At 40.3% G+C, this 13,051-nt stretch overlaps 1 protein-coding gene across 2 annotated transcripts in view; it reads left to right on the forward strand.

Annotated features, from left to right (window-relative positions):
- The window catches only part of SH3GL3 (SH3 domain containing GRB2 like 3, endophilin A3), a 97,319-nt gene that overhangs the window by 16,773 nt on the left and 67,495 nt on the right, over positions 1 to 13,051 (forward strand). Inside the window, exon 2 of one of the 2 annotated variants that reach the window (XM_073653127.1) lies at positions 7,779 to 7,838. The exons of the other annotated variant lie outside the window; for it this stretch is intronic. The gene's annotated coding sequence lies outside the window, so the exon portion shown is untranslated. The remainder of the gene's footprint in view (positions 1 to 7,778; positions 7,839 to 13,051) is intronic. 2 annotated transcript variants of the gene reach the window in all.

Consider the following 13,051-nt stretch of genomic DNA (forward strand, 5'->3'; position numbering starts at 1 on the left):
TGTCGCACTCCCACCTATCAGTTAATATTAAAGACCCATCCCAAGGATAGGTCATCAACAAATTGTGGGAAGAAGTTAAGGCTCTGTTCACATCTGAGTTGGAGCTTTATTTAGAAGGTCCTCCTGTCACGTACACTGGAACAAGTAGTACAGCATGTTGTTCTATTACCCGCAGTAAAATGCCGGTCACCGCTTGTGTTTAGTATACCTGGCATCAGGCACTGCCTTCATTTTAGTATTTCATGTTCTGTAACAGAAGAGAAATACAGAAATACTGGTTTTGGTGTGAACATTGCCTAAGATAAACTGTGCACAAAGTTTTCTTCACAATTTTGCTATTCTTTGCACTCTGAATGTAATGAGAACGTTATTCACAAAGCAGGTCTTCTGGGACAAAACATTTGTAGAATGATCTGTTTCTCATCAAGTCCCAGAGTCAGCCAGGCTTTATAGACGTGCATGCTTCTTCTCCTGCCTGGCACATCACCTGCTCCTCCTATAGCTTTTCCATTTTATATACTATTTCATGCAGAATTCAAGGCGACGTTGCAGTAAAAATGTACACAAATCCCATAACCGGAGTAAACCGTGGTGTATTGCTACGGGATCCTGAGTCACGTCCACATGCTGGTTTATAGCTAGGACTGGAGATCCACCTTCACATTGTTCTACTTCTGCGTTTGGTAAATGTCACTGCTGAGAGTTGAAATGTAAGGAAACAATGAGGTTATGTGCACGGGGGGGGGGGGGGGGAGACATGAAAACGTGACAGCAAGCCAAGCCAGAACTCTGGCCGAAGACAAATACAGTTCTTTTATCCACCCAGGCATTTGAGGAACGTGTGGGGGAGTTCGAAATCATATGTGAACTGAAGTTAACTGTGGGAGCACCGCAAGAGTATGAGATTATGTAAGGAATTGTGTTACTTCAGGGTTATCTGCTCTCAGAGCCTAAAGCATTGAATAACTAAAAATGCTGGCTGTGCAGAAAACCCCACTTATCCGTGTCTTAGTCACAGATCTCCAGAAAACTGAGATCTAGGTTGGCTGCCATTTTTCTCTCACTGGTAACCTACTTTACTGTATCGGTACGTCGGTGCCCTGTATCTGAGCTTCCTGGACACTGCAAATTTTGGGAATGCTGAGCAGATGGGAATTCACATTAGTCCACGTTCACACATTCAGTATTTGGTCAGTATTTTACATGAGTATTTGTAGCCAAAATCAGGAGTGGATCAGAGGAACAGTATAATAGAAACACGTCACCACTTCTGTATTTATCACCCACTCCTGGTTTTGGCTTACAAATACTGATGTGAAATTCTGACCAAATACTGAATGCGTGAACGTCACCTTAAAGGAATTGTCCAAGACCTGACTGCTGCTGGATCAGTTTTTAGCTGATCGCTGGGGGTACCAAGGTGTTGACCCACACCAATCTTATATTCATCTTACAGAGAGATCATCTATTGTTAGGCCCTAAACAATCCCCTTTAATCTGGGTTACATCTAAAGTTTGAGGTTCTGAATGGAGTTATGTTTGACCTTTCTTACCACTTTAAAGCTGGGCTTGGGGCATGGACATGTGTAGTGTCATATATTGGTGACTGTGGACACAGTAACTACCTTAACATTAAGAGAGTGTTTTGAATAATTAAAATTAAAGGGGTTGTCCACTACTTTCATATTGATAACCTTTCTTCAGATAGGTTACCATTATCAGATCGTTGGTGGTGCGACACCTGGCAACCCCACCGATCAGCTGTTTGCAGTTGGGGTGGCAGCCCCAGAGGCAAACCCGCACAGCTCTCATTCTCCATATTGGACCCCATCATTTATGTTTCATGGACCACTGTGTGGTTAATATAATCTCTTTCATATATAATAGTCTGTGTATCGGTGGGTCATCCCATATTTGCCTGTAGAGCGGGTATACAAAATACTAATTGAGATTTTTGGAGTCTCACCGGGAATAACTTGGCTGCATTGTTACATATAAATCAAATATATTGTGCAAGTATCATGGTATGAATACTATGTGGCAAGTGAGAACTGACAGCTGAAGGTGGGCATCTTTCTATAGGCCAGAAGATGCCAGGAAAGATTATGAATATATATGCCTCATTTATTTCCCTTACTATAACACATTGCTTAGGCCATATCGTTACCAAGGAGAATTTAAGGAAAGAACCATTCAGTTAGACTCCTTGTTATCCTTCATTGTGTCCTGTAGTTTGTGCTGCTCTCAGAGTGACAGCAGCAGTACCACTACCCATTACTCCTGGAGAATGATGATGTTCTGAAGAAGCGATAAAGCTTCCATAGAGGCTACAAAGGATATATTATATACGATTTTTATTACAATGCCATATTTTTTCATGCAAATGCATATAAAAAAAACAAAACCCACCAATTTCAGGGGTACCGGACAACCATCTAATGTAGCTTGTGTGTCCCATCTCTCCCTCTTTGGCAGCTTTAGTGACATAAAACTAAGTGATGGAGGTCAATGGTACTCTTTTCTATTCTTATAATCAGGGCACTGACTTTAGAACCTGTTTGCTTGCAATATTTATTGATGGGCAACATCTGAACAGACTTGGGCCTCATACAAGCAGAAATCCCTGGGGTATCTGAAGGCGAATGGTAAGGTGGCACACAGAATCTTCATTTCTCACAGTACAGCCTCCACCATTTGCAAGAGATCTGACATGGACAGCGACGAACTGGAAGTTGTAAAGGACTTCAGCCTATTCGGATCAATGATCACTCAAGATGCAGCTATGACACCAGGCGTCAGTAGGAGAATAGTGATGAGCAAATCAACAGTGAAGACACTGGACAAGGTCTTCAAATCGAGGAACATTTCACTGGTAACAAAGACACGGCTCATGCATAGTCTGGTCTTTTCTGTAGTAACATATGGATGCGAAACCTGGACCATAATGAAACCAGACAAAGGAAGAATCCATGCCTTTGAAATGTGATACTGGAGAAGGATGTCATCAGTGCTATGGATGGCAAGAAGAACAAAAAAATCTATTTTGGAAAAAGTCAAGCCAGACATAGAAGAGAAAGACCAGCAACCCAATGGCTTGATACAATCAAGATAATGGCGAAGAAGACCCTGGTGGACCTATCTAATCTTTCACAAGATTGATCTTCCTACAGAGCATTTATCCATGAGGTTACCATGGCTTCAGATCGAGCTGAAGATTGCTAAATAATAATAATACTTCTAGTTTATTTTGAGTTCACATCTGCTGATTTTGCTCCAGTTTTGGCCCCTTTTTATATATTTTATAAAAATATTAGTGAATTATTTATCTTTGTCATTTTTGCTTCTAAAACTTGACATTAACCATGGAGAAAGTATCTAATTTAAACAAGACTAAAAAAGAAGTAAAATATTGTGTTTATTTTTGGCATAAGCTTGGAGTAGATATTAAAGGGAAAAAAAGCAGGAATAAAAGAACAATACTTCCCCTTTGCAAGTCCTCTGTTTGCATCAAATTCGCTGTGTGACCCTGGAGTTAAAATATCAGCCTATAATACTAAAATCAGGAATACTGGGTAGTGAGTGGTTATTGCTCACAGAATAGACTTGATATCATCATACATGTCAGTACTGATACAGAAAGTTCTATAGATTTTAGGATTTGTACATGTGACGCCACGTGTTGCATTGTTTCAGGTAGGATGAAACTGTTCTTAATCATCAATTTGTTATTTTATCAAATTGTTTCAACGCTTCTTATTGTGTCACTACTCTGCCCAACAATGGATGTGATAGCGAGGAATTTTCAAGGCTCAAAGAGATTTAGGTCTCAAAAATAGGAAAATCCTGTAAACCTGGGAAAATGCCTGATAGACATTTAGAAGGCAATGGAATTTGTCAAGATCTGTCAAAACTATGATGGTTCTGGTAAAATGCTTACAGATAGTGCAAACAACACAAACGGCTGTGAACTGGTCCCTATGTTGGCTGCATATTCAGATACTGATTAGAATAATATCATTTGTTATGACTTTTGTCCAACTTTTTCTGCAGTACAAAAACAAAAATTCTGTTTCATCTAGAACATTATGTTATAAAGAATAGGCTTAGTATGCCAAGTCATAAAGATTATTTTATTTAAAGGGGTTTTCTAATTTAAAACAAATTCCTGTCCCCCTTGTGCAGTTTTTTTTTAAAAAAAAACAAACAAATTAACTTATCTTTACTCACCTTTCCCGGGTCCAGTGCTGTGTCTCTGCTGCTGATCCAGTTATCTGTTGTTGTCTGCAGCCTGTCGTCAAGTTGACCGCGCTGCAGACAATCCGACAGCTCAGTAGCTGGCTGCAGGTTGAGTCAGGGTGAGGGTCAGTTTTTTTTAATTTTTTTTTAAATGAACTAGTCAAGGGATAAAGATTTTTCCAAAACTGGAAAACCCCTTTAATGTGATGTGGCTCATTAACTCCTTACAGGAGTGATTTGTTATGTGTGTTAGCCACTTTTTCTGCTCTATAGGTATATATCTTGTACAGTAAATTTTAAGAAATAATATTACCAGCCACTAATTTCTTTGTAAAGGCAAAAGTTCATGAACATGGCGAGTTTATGCAGCTCATGGAACTCCATGGTGATTTCAACTATATTTATATTTACAGTAAAGGGTATTACCTGCAGCTGCGGAACCTCTTTTTGCAGAGGAAGCAGTATTTCATATTAATCATTGAATAGCAGTCACATTAGTGCTAGTCTCTGTTCTGCTGGGTTTCCATTGCTCTGTGTCGAGAAGAATAGCATAGTTCTATAGGATTAGCTGTAAATGGTTTGCATTACGGTAAGGAGCAGAAAAGAGAAGTATTTTGCAGAAAGTATTTGTGTATTCTGAGTGTGCGTCAGAGCAGATCTGTGCATGGAAATCGTCCTGTTACTAAGAGCTGGAACTCTGATTTAGACACGAGTCATTTCAATAGCTGTAATATAAACTGTTCAGTCTTCAGGGTAATTCTTGTTATCTCTTCAAACACCACTTTTCTTGTACAGGCCGATTTCAATGTTCCTGGACTTTATGGAAGTTATTGGGGTAAGGGAGGACTGTTCTGTTTGGACAGATAGTTTTTATAGTGTATTTAGTATACTGGAGCTTGGAAATGCCAGTGCTCAGGTTTCGGCTAACCATGTAAATGAGTTAAATGTTAACCTGTTCCATGGGTGTTGTATGTGACAGCAAGTAGACTCCTGTCATCTGTCATAAGGGAAAGAAAAATTGCGCAGGTTTCTGACTGGGACTTACTCTTCAGATTCTTATTCCTCTCTTGCAATAAAAATGTATAATCAGCTCACTAAAGGGTGAATGTCAGGAGAGATATCTAATTAAAAGAGATTGTATCATAAAATTAAATATTGTATACATCTAGTTTTTATCTTAAACATGTTTTAACATTTTTGGGTGATTTTATTAATTTTCCAAAAAAATATCTATATTAAAAAAAATCTCGAAATCTTTCTATTTTCAGAAAGCCACAAAGCCTAATAGGCTAACATTTCCTGTTCTATTGAGATCTCTTTTCAGCAGTTATCTTAAAGGGAATAATCTGTCTATATGAGCATGTAGGTCATAGGAAGCTGATACCATGATATCTGGGATCCGATGTCTTATTCCAGTCAAATCCACGTTTTTCTTATATGTAAATGAGCTGATAAGATCTATGGGCGGACACAGATCTGCATGAGAATCTGCCTCCAGAGATTACTACAAATAAAAGGGGACATTTACCAGTGTGGTGTGTAATGGCCACTCTCTGCTCTCCTGATCTCACTGCAGAGCTGTGTGTGATTATACCTGACACATCTGCCGGCTCCTCTCACTGCAGAGCTGTGTGTGATTATACCTGACACATCTGCAGGCTCCTCTCACTGCAGAGCTGTGTGTGATTATACCTGACACATCTGCAGGCTCCTCTCACTGCAGAGCTGTGTGTGATTATACCTGACACATCTGCAGGCTCCTCTCACTGCAGAGCTGTGTGTGATTATACCTGACACATCGGCAGGCTCCTCTCACTGCAGAGCTGTGTGTGATTATACCTGACACATCTGCAGGCTCCTCTCACTGCAGAGCTGTGTGTGATTATACCTGACACATCGGCAGGCTCCTCTCACTGCAGAGCTGTGTGTGATTATACCTGACACATCTGCAGGCTCCTCTCACTGCAGAGCTGTGTGTGATTATACCTGACACATCTGCAGGCTCCTCTAACTGCAGAGCTGTGTGTGATTATACCTGACACATCTGCAGGCTCCTCTCACTGCAGAGCTGTGTGTGATTATACAGGACACATCTGCGGGCTCCTCTCACTGCAGAGCTGTGTGTGATTATACCTGACACATCTGCGGGCTCCTCTCACTGCAGAGCTGTGTGTGATTATACCTGACACATCTGCGGGCTCCTCTCACTGCAGAGCTGTGTGTGATTATACCTGACACATCTGCAGGCTCCTCTCACTGCAGAGCTGTGTGTAATTATACCTGACACATCCGCAGGCTCCTCTCAGCTTCCATCTCGCAGGCAGACAGAGTTACAATACAGCATTTTTCAAGCTGTTATAAAGTATTCTAATTTACTGAGATAATGACTTTTGCGTTTTCATTGACTGTAAGCCATAATCATCAACATTAACAGAAATAAACACTTGAAATAGATCACTCTGTTTGTAATGACTCTATATAATATATGAGTTACATTTTTTGTATTGAAGAACTGAAATAAATTAACTTTTTGATGATATTCTAATTTAGTGAGATGCACCTGTATATTACTATTTTCATACAGATTGTCTTTACAAGTTTAGTATGGACTTAAAATCCAGGGAGACTTCCTGGCTGTCAAAAGCTACAGACCTTTTTAAGCAGGGTAACACTAGCATTTCCCAGGATCTTTTAAAGGACAACAGAGAGTTGATACAACAATATAAAAATGCTTCACAGAAAGAAAAAAAAAAAGATTATGGTGGAACAAGACTCTTTGGAAAATTATTCAGATAAAAAAATAGTCCCTAGAGGACTTAGAGTTCAAATTTATCCATCTTTTGAACTGGAAGATGCCGAATTGACACAAAGGTGTAAAACTGCAGCAAATGTCAGTTCATTGGAATTCATAAGTACAGTATAATCATTGAGAAAAATACCAAATCTCTATGTACACTTGACAAAGAAAATGATGATATGCAGAAAATACTCAAAAAAAGATATTCAGGTGGATTGACTAGAAACTTACATCAAAAATATAAAAAAAAAGAGGTGGATAAATGTGAAAATGATATCAGCCAAACGAAGTACAAAAAAATTCAAAGAGATCTGAAAGATTATGAAAATGATAAAGTATTCAAATGGCAAAATCCCAAAAAAAACAATACCTCCACATTCAACTAGATTACTAACAGATAATCATGTCTCATACTCTTAAGGGAGTACTTCTTGTAGCGAGAAAGAAGGCATGAGCGATAGCTATCCACGTACCAGGGCAGTGCAAAAAGGAACTCGAAAATATATCTAGATATTTTCACTAAAAAAAGGAAACCAGAAAAACAACTATCAAATGAAGGTAGTTAACCTATCTGATCATATCCTCTCTGATTCCCACAGACAAGTACTTGAAAAAGGTCTAACCTTTTCCCCATAATGTTGTCTAGATAAATTTGAGGTAGTAAAAGACATACACCTGTTTGCTATGAAAATACTACTCAAAAAGCTCAATTTGAGAATGGACCTGGACACTCTATTTCCTGCAGAACAAGAAGCTTTACAAGATCTGGAAGACTTTGCTGAAGAAAGCACCTCTATAACTGTCGGTAAGTTTTCAATGCATCTGATTAATAAATCTAAAACTTTTCCTTCCTTAGGCACTTGCTCCTCAGTGGATATTTTCACCAAAATGGTTACTTTGGATATTGAGATGCATCCGCACAGCCCAAAATGGATATCAAATTTGACTATGGAAGAGAAAAAAGCCCTTCAGTAGTTACAATCTCTAGATAACCTAGAGCAGGGTTCCCCAACTCCAGTCCTCAAGGCCCACCAACAGGTCATGTTTTCAGGATTTCCTTAGTATTGCACAGGTGATAATTCCATCACCTGCACAGGCAATAATTACATCACCTGTGTAACTAAGGAAATCCTGAAAACATGACCTGTTGGTGGGCCTTGAGGACTGGAGTTGGGGAACCCTGACCTAGAGGGCCAAATGCCGTCTACGAAAAACCAGCTCAAAATTTTTTGGATATGCCAGCTTGTTCTAAAAAACTTGCATGGGATCCTATGAACCAATTTTATATGCAACCTCTGTCCATCTTAGAGAAGGCATGTGAGGAGAACATTATCCCCAAGAGAATGTTAGATACCATTAAAAATCCTCATCCCAGGCTACCTACGTTCTACGGCACAGAACATGCAGATTTTCATTGGGGATCATGGGGCATGTATTATCAAGCGTTTTGCAAGCGTTTACGCTGTGGAAATTTTGCAGCAAAAACGCTTGAAAAACACATAGTGGGCACACCGCCTGAGACTGTTCTAATCTATAGTGGGACCATGATCTCCTTTCCCTTGTGTTTTGCTTATGATTGGTCAGGGTTAGTAATAGGAAGAAGGAAAGCCCCCAGTGACATCTCTTTGGCAATTCCCACTTGGACTTTCAAAGAATTAACTGTTTAGGTGCCAAATATTTTGATTGCTAATATTTCCACAATAGCGAGAGGCAAAATAAAAAATAAAAAGTTTTATTTTGGTCTGCAGCGCCTATTACATTGTCTGTCCAGTTCAATGTGAAAAATTTGATGAAAGCTCCTCTTTAAAGTGTTTTTTGTTATCAAGACAACCTCTTTATAAACAGACAGAGCACTAACCACTGTCATGGCCCAGTGTATAACACATACTATAATGGATTGGGGCTTCTAGATTAGATATTGCTCTAGCAGCTCTTCTCTATGGTTCTTATAGGGGTCCAGACCATTTTTACAGCGGGTTATTTGCAGAACACATCTACTGTAGTTGCACATCATTGTTTCTGCAGTATGAGAACATGTTTGAAAAGCCTGTACAATTGAATGGGGCAGTTACAGAAACTTGTAAATATACCCTAAGTCATACATGTCAAACTCTGGCCCGCAGGGTGATTATATTTGGCCTGCGACACCAGAACCACCACCCCTTTGTGGGAGCATTAATCTGTATGGAGGACTTTGTAGGGCCCATTATACTATATGGAGGACTATGTTGGGCCCATTATGCTGTATGGAGGACTATGTGGGGCCCATTATACTGTATTGAGGACTATGTGGGGCCCATTATACTGTATGGAGGACTGTATGGGGCCCATTATTCTGTATGGAGGACTGTGTGGGGCCCATTATGGAAGTGAAGATGGATCCAGCTCAACACACCAGGCAATTGATTAAAATTCAACAATCTTTATTGGCAAATCCTTTTAAAAATTTGTAGAAAAGACAAAAAAATGGACATCCCACACGACAAAGCATATATTATGGGGTGGTGTGTATAAAAAATGCCATATGCGTTTCAAGTAAAAAACTCTTGAATATACTGTATACTGATTGGCCCAAGACTTTGTCCAAGCTTTTAATTTTCTCCCTCTGTGTGTTTAAGTTTGACATCCCGGTCAGATTTGCTTTTCAGGAGTCCCGAAAAGCTGGATAGGAACCCACATTTGAGCAGTAATGATTGCCATATTGTGTTACCCATTTCTCTGAGGAAAACACAAGCAATTATATTTACTGGTGATTTTATATTATTGTAGGAGGAAATGCTCTTTGTTTCAATGGACTGAATGGCTTTCATTAGCTTTTATAAATGTGTCTTTCAGCTTTTGAAACTAAACGTTTAATCATCATATGATAAACCTCATTTCCGTGCCTGAATATAATGAAGACAAGTGCCATCTATTATTCTTATTGATCAGCGACACGTGAAGTTGCTGATCTTGCTGACTCAGGTAGCCGTAGGGTGTACTTAAACAGATGTGCCGGCTGCTCATACAAGCACACTAAAATTAGATGCAGCTTATATGTGCACACGTGCAATGTGTTGGCATTTCCATCCAACTGCTGAGCATATGAGCTTGGCATATGGAGTCTCTTTAGGATACACTTCATGCTATAATACACACACCATCAGCTCTATGTATATAATCTATATCCTGTAGTAAGTGCATTAGGATCATTTATGTATATCTATTGTAAGTTTATGATGATCACATTAAATGGTTTTATTCAACAATAGTTTCTCTTTTACTATCTCAGATATTTCATTTGGCAGCTTTTATACATTCTGATTATATTCCAAGATCATCTAACATTAGATTCGCCATTCACAGGCTGTTAGGAAATTAAATCAAAGAAGGTGAGTGCAGCATGAGGATTTGGCCATAGTTAATGGGCACCTCCACTGCAAACCTGAAAGCGCAGAGTTTTCCCACTTGTGGCACATCCACTGGCAACCTGAAAGCGCGGAGTTTTCCCACGTGTGGCACATCCACTGGCAACCTGAAAGTGCGGAGTCTTCCCACTTGTGGGCACATCCACTGGCAACCTGAAAGCGCAGAGTCTTCCCACTTGTGGCACATCCACTGGCAACCTGAAAGAGCAGTCTTCCCACTTGTGGGCACATCCACTGGCAACCTGAAAGCGCAGAGTCTTCCCACTTGTAGCACATCCATTGGCAACCTGAAAGCGCAGTCTTCCCACTTGTGGGCACATCCACTGGCAACCTGAAATCACAGAGTCTTCCCACTTGTGGGCACATCCACTATCAACCTGAAAGCTCAGAGCCTTTCCACTTGCAGGCTGTTCTCAGAAACAGTTTCCTAATGAAAATAATTTGCTTAGATATTCAGGTTAACTTTATCAGCAGGAAGAGCACTATTTGATATTGCTGGAATATCCCTTTAATGCACGGTAGTATGGCATGTGGGATGTACCATAAGTATTTCTTGGCTACTTATAAAGGTTTTATCAGCATTCCTGTTTTGGTAAAAAAATTATACCTACATAATTAAATATTTACTTACATTCGCCATGAAATAACAATGTTGCAATTGTTTTTTTTCTTTAAGAATTTTTTTACTATATCTTTATTATTTCTCCTGGAAATGTATGAATTCTTTGACATATGGGATTTAACACTCCTTGTATGAATCGGTTACTCCTTCAGACTGCAAACTTGCCAATTGGCCTATGGTGGGTTCTGGCTTCTATTTAAGGGACGTACATAGTGGCGGACATCACAGCCAGTATGTGGCCCCTGTGTTGGGGGAATCTTGTAATGAAAAGAGCCCCCCCACCCTGCTGTGGTGTCTCCTTGAATACAATGATGGAGGAAGGAGCGGATGGCTACCTCCTCTGCTATTCAGCCCGTGCGCCTGAGGCTTGACTCAGTAGGAACACGTCATTAGACAACTCCTTCTGTGCGGAGCCTCAGACCTCACGGTGTCGAGTAACTTGTTAAAACTGTATGAGGGCTGGTTCTTTTGTGGCGCAAGGTGAAATTTTTATGGCTGAAGAGGGAAAAACTTTGTTCTCTTGGCAAACAATATTAATGACGTATCCTTTAGATAGATCATTGATAATCAGGCTGGTGGAGGCCCAGCAGCTCTGCCGAGCCTTCAGAATCAAGTCCTCTAGTGGGCACAATGTTCCCCAGTTGGAAACTGATAGGGTATGTCCCTACACTGTCTAATACTGTAAGTCCTAATTGGATAGTAACAAAGTAGAGCCATTCTTTATTGATAAAAAAAGTAGTGACACAATATCTGGATCCTTTTTTTCGTACATTGAAGTCTATGGGAAACATATGATGAAGGATGGTCAACCATTATGTCATCTGTTAATGGATCCCATTTTTAGCTCTGTGCAGGCCAAAAGTGAGCACGGACAGCTCTAGTAAAAACTTCTTCAATACATATTTTTCTTGACAAGGTAGAGCATGAAAAGGATCAAATGAATATCCCTATCATTACACAGTACACAAAGGATTGTGGATTACTCAAACAAATAGTTAAAAAACAATATTTTTTTTTTACAACAGGATAAAGTTATAGGGGACCTTATTCAGACCATCCTAGTTTTGCATAAAGAAGACCAAAAAAAACTATAAGATGCAACGAACCATAAGACGCACCCCAAGTCTATAGGAAGAAAATAGTAAAAAAAATAATTTTTAATGTGAAAATGGGGGTCCGTCTCATAGTCCGAATTTGGCTTACCAGGAGGGGTGGCGGCGGTGGAGCAGGGTCACATGAGGCAGGAGCATGGTCACCGTTTGAGGAAATTGGCCGGGGCAGGAGTGGGGCGATGCCGGAGGGCCTAGGATGGGAGAAGAGGTTGTCCCGGCGGTGCGAGGTAGGAGCCATTGATCTTCCGGCAGTGGGTATCAGAAAAATGTCAGTGGTGCGAGGCAGGAGCTGAATCCCCGCTGTGCGCATTGACCTCCTGGCGGCGGGCTTCAGGAAAATGGCGCCGGAGGCGTCACATGCTCAGATTGAGATCTCATCTTGTCATTGAGTCGAGATCTAAATCTGCGCATGTGCTGAAACATTGGAGAAGGGGTAATTTCACACATCTAATGTCAAGAGCATAAAGCAGGTAAGCCAGTAGGTCTTACAATTGAATACTCTCACACCCACTGGTTTAAATAGTGAGATAGAACTTTTTGCATTTGAGGACTAATAAACCATCAGGGATCCTTATTAGGGGTTACCATAGGTCATTTATACTTCCCTATAAAAGACTGTGAACTGCTGGTCGGCCATAATCCCCGAGGAAGGAGGGCGCTACCTCTGAAACGCATAGGATAAAGGACTACTGTTTTTGCCCACGGGAAATCTGTAGCAAGTGACATCACGTTTGCTGGAAGTGGCAGTATTTTTTCATCCAGTGTGTCTCAATTAATACAGACCACCTGAGCACTAAAGACACCAGAACATGACGGACCTAGGTCTGAAAGGCTATTTCTCATTTAGTGGATGCTTTTCATGCTCCACCTATTCAAG

This window comes from Phyllobates terribilis, unplaced genomic scaffold, assembly GCF_046119375.1.
Source record: "Phyllobates terribilis strain yellow unplaced genomic scaffold, ASM4611937v1 Scaffold_11__3_contigs__length_659146591, whole genome shotgun sequence".
In the NCBI taxonomy this organism is placed as follows: Eukaryota; Metazoa; Chordata; class Amphibia; order Anura; family Dendrobatidae; genus Phyllobates; species Phyllobates terribilis.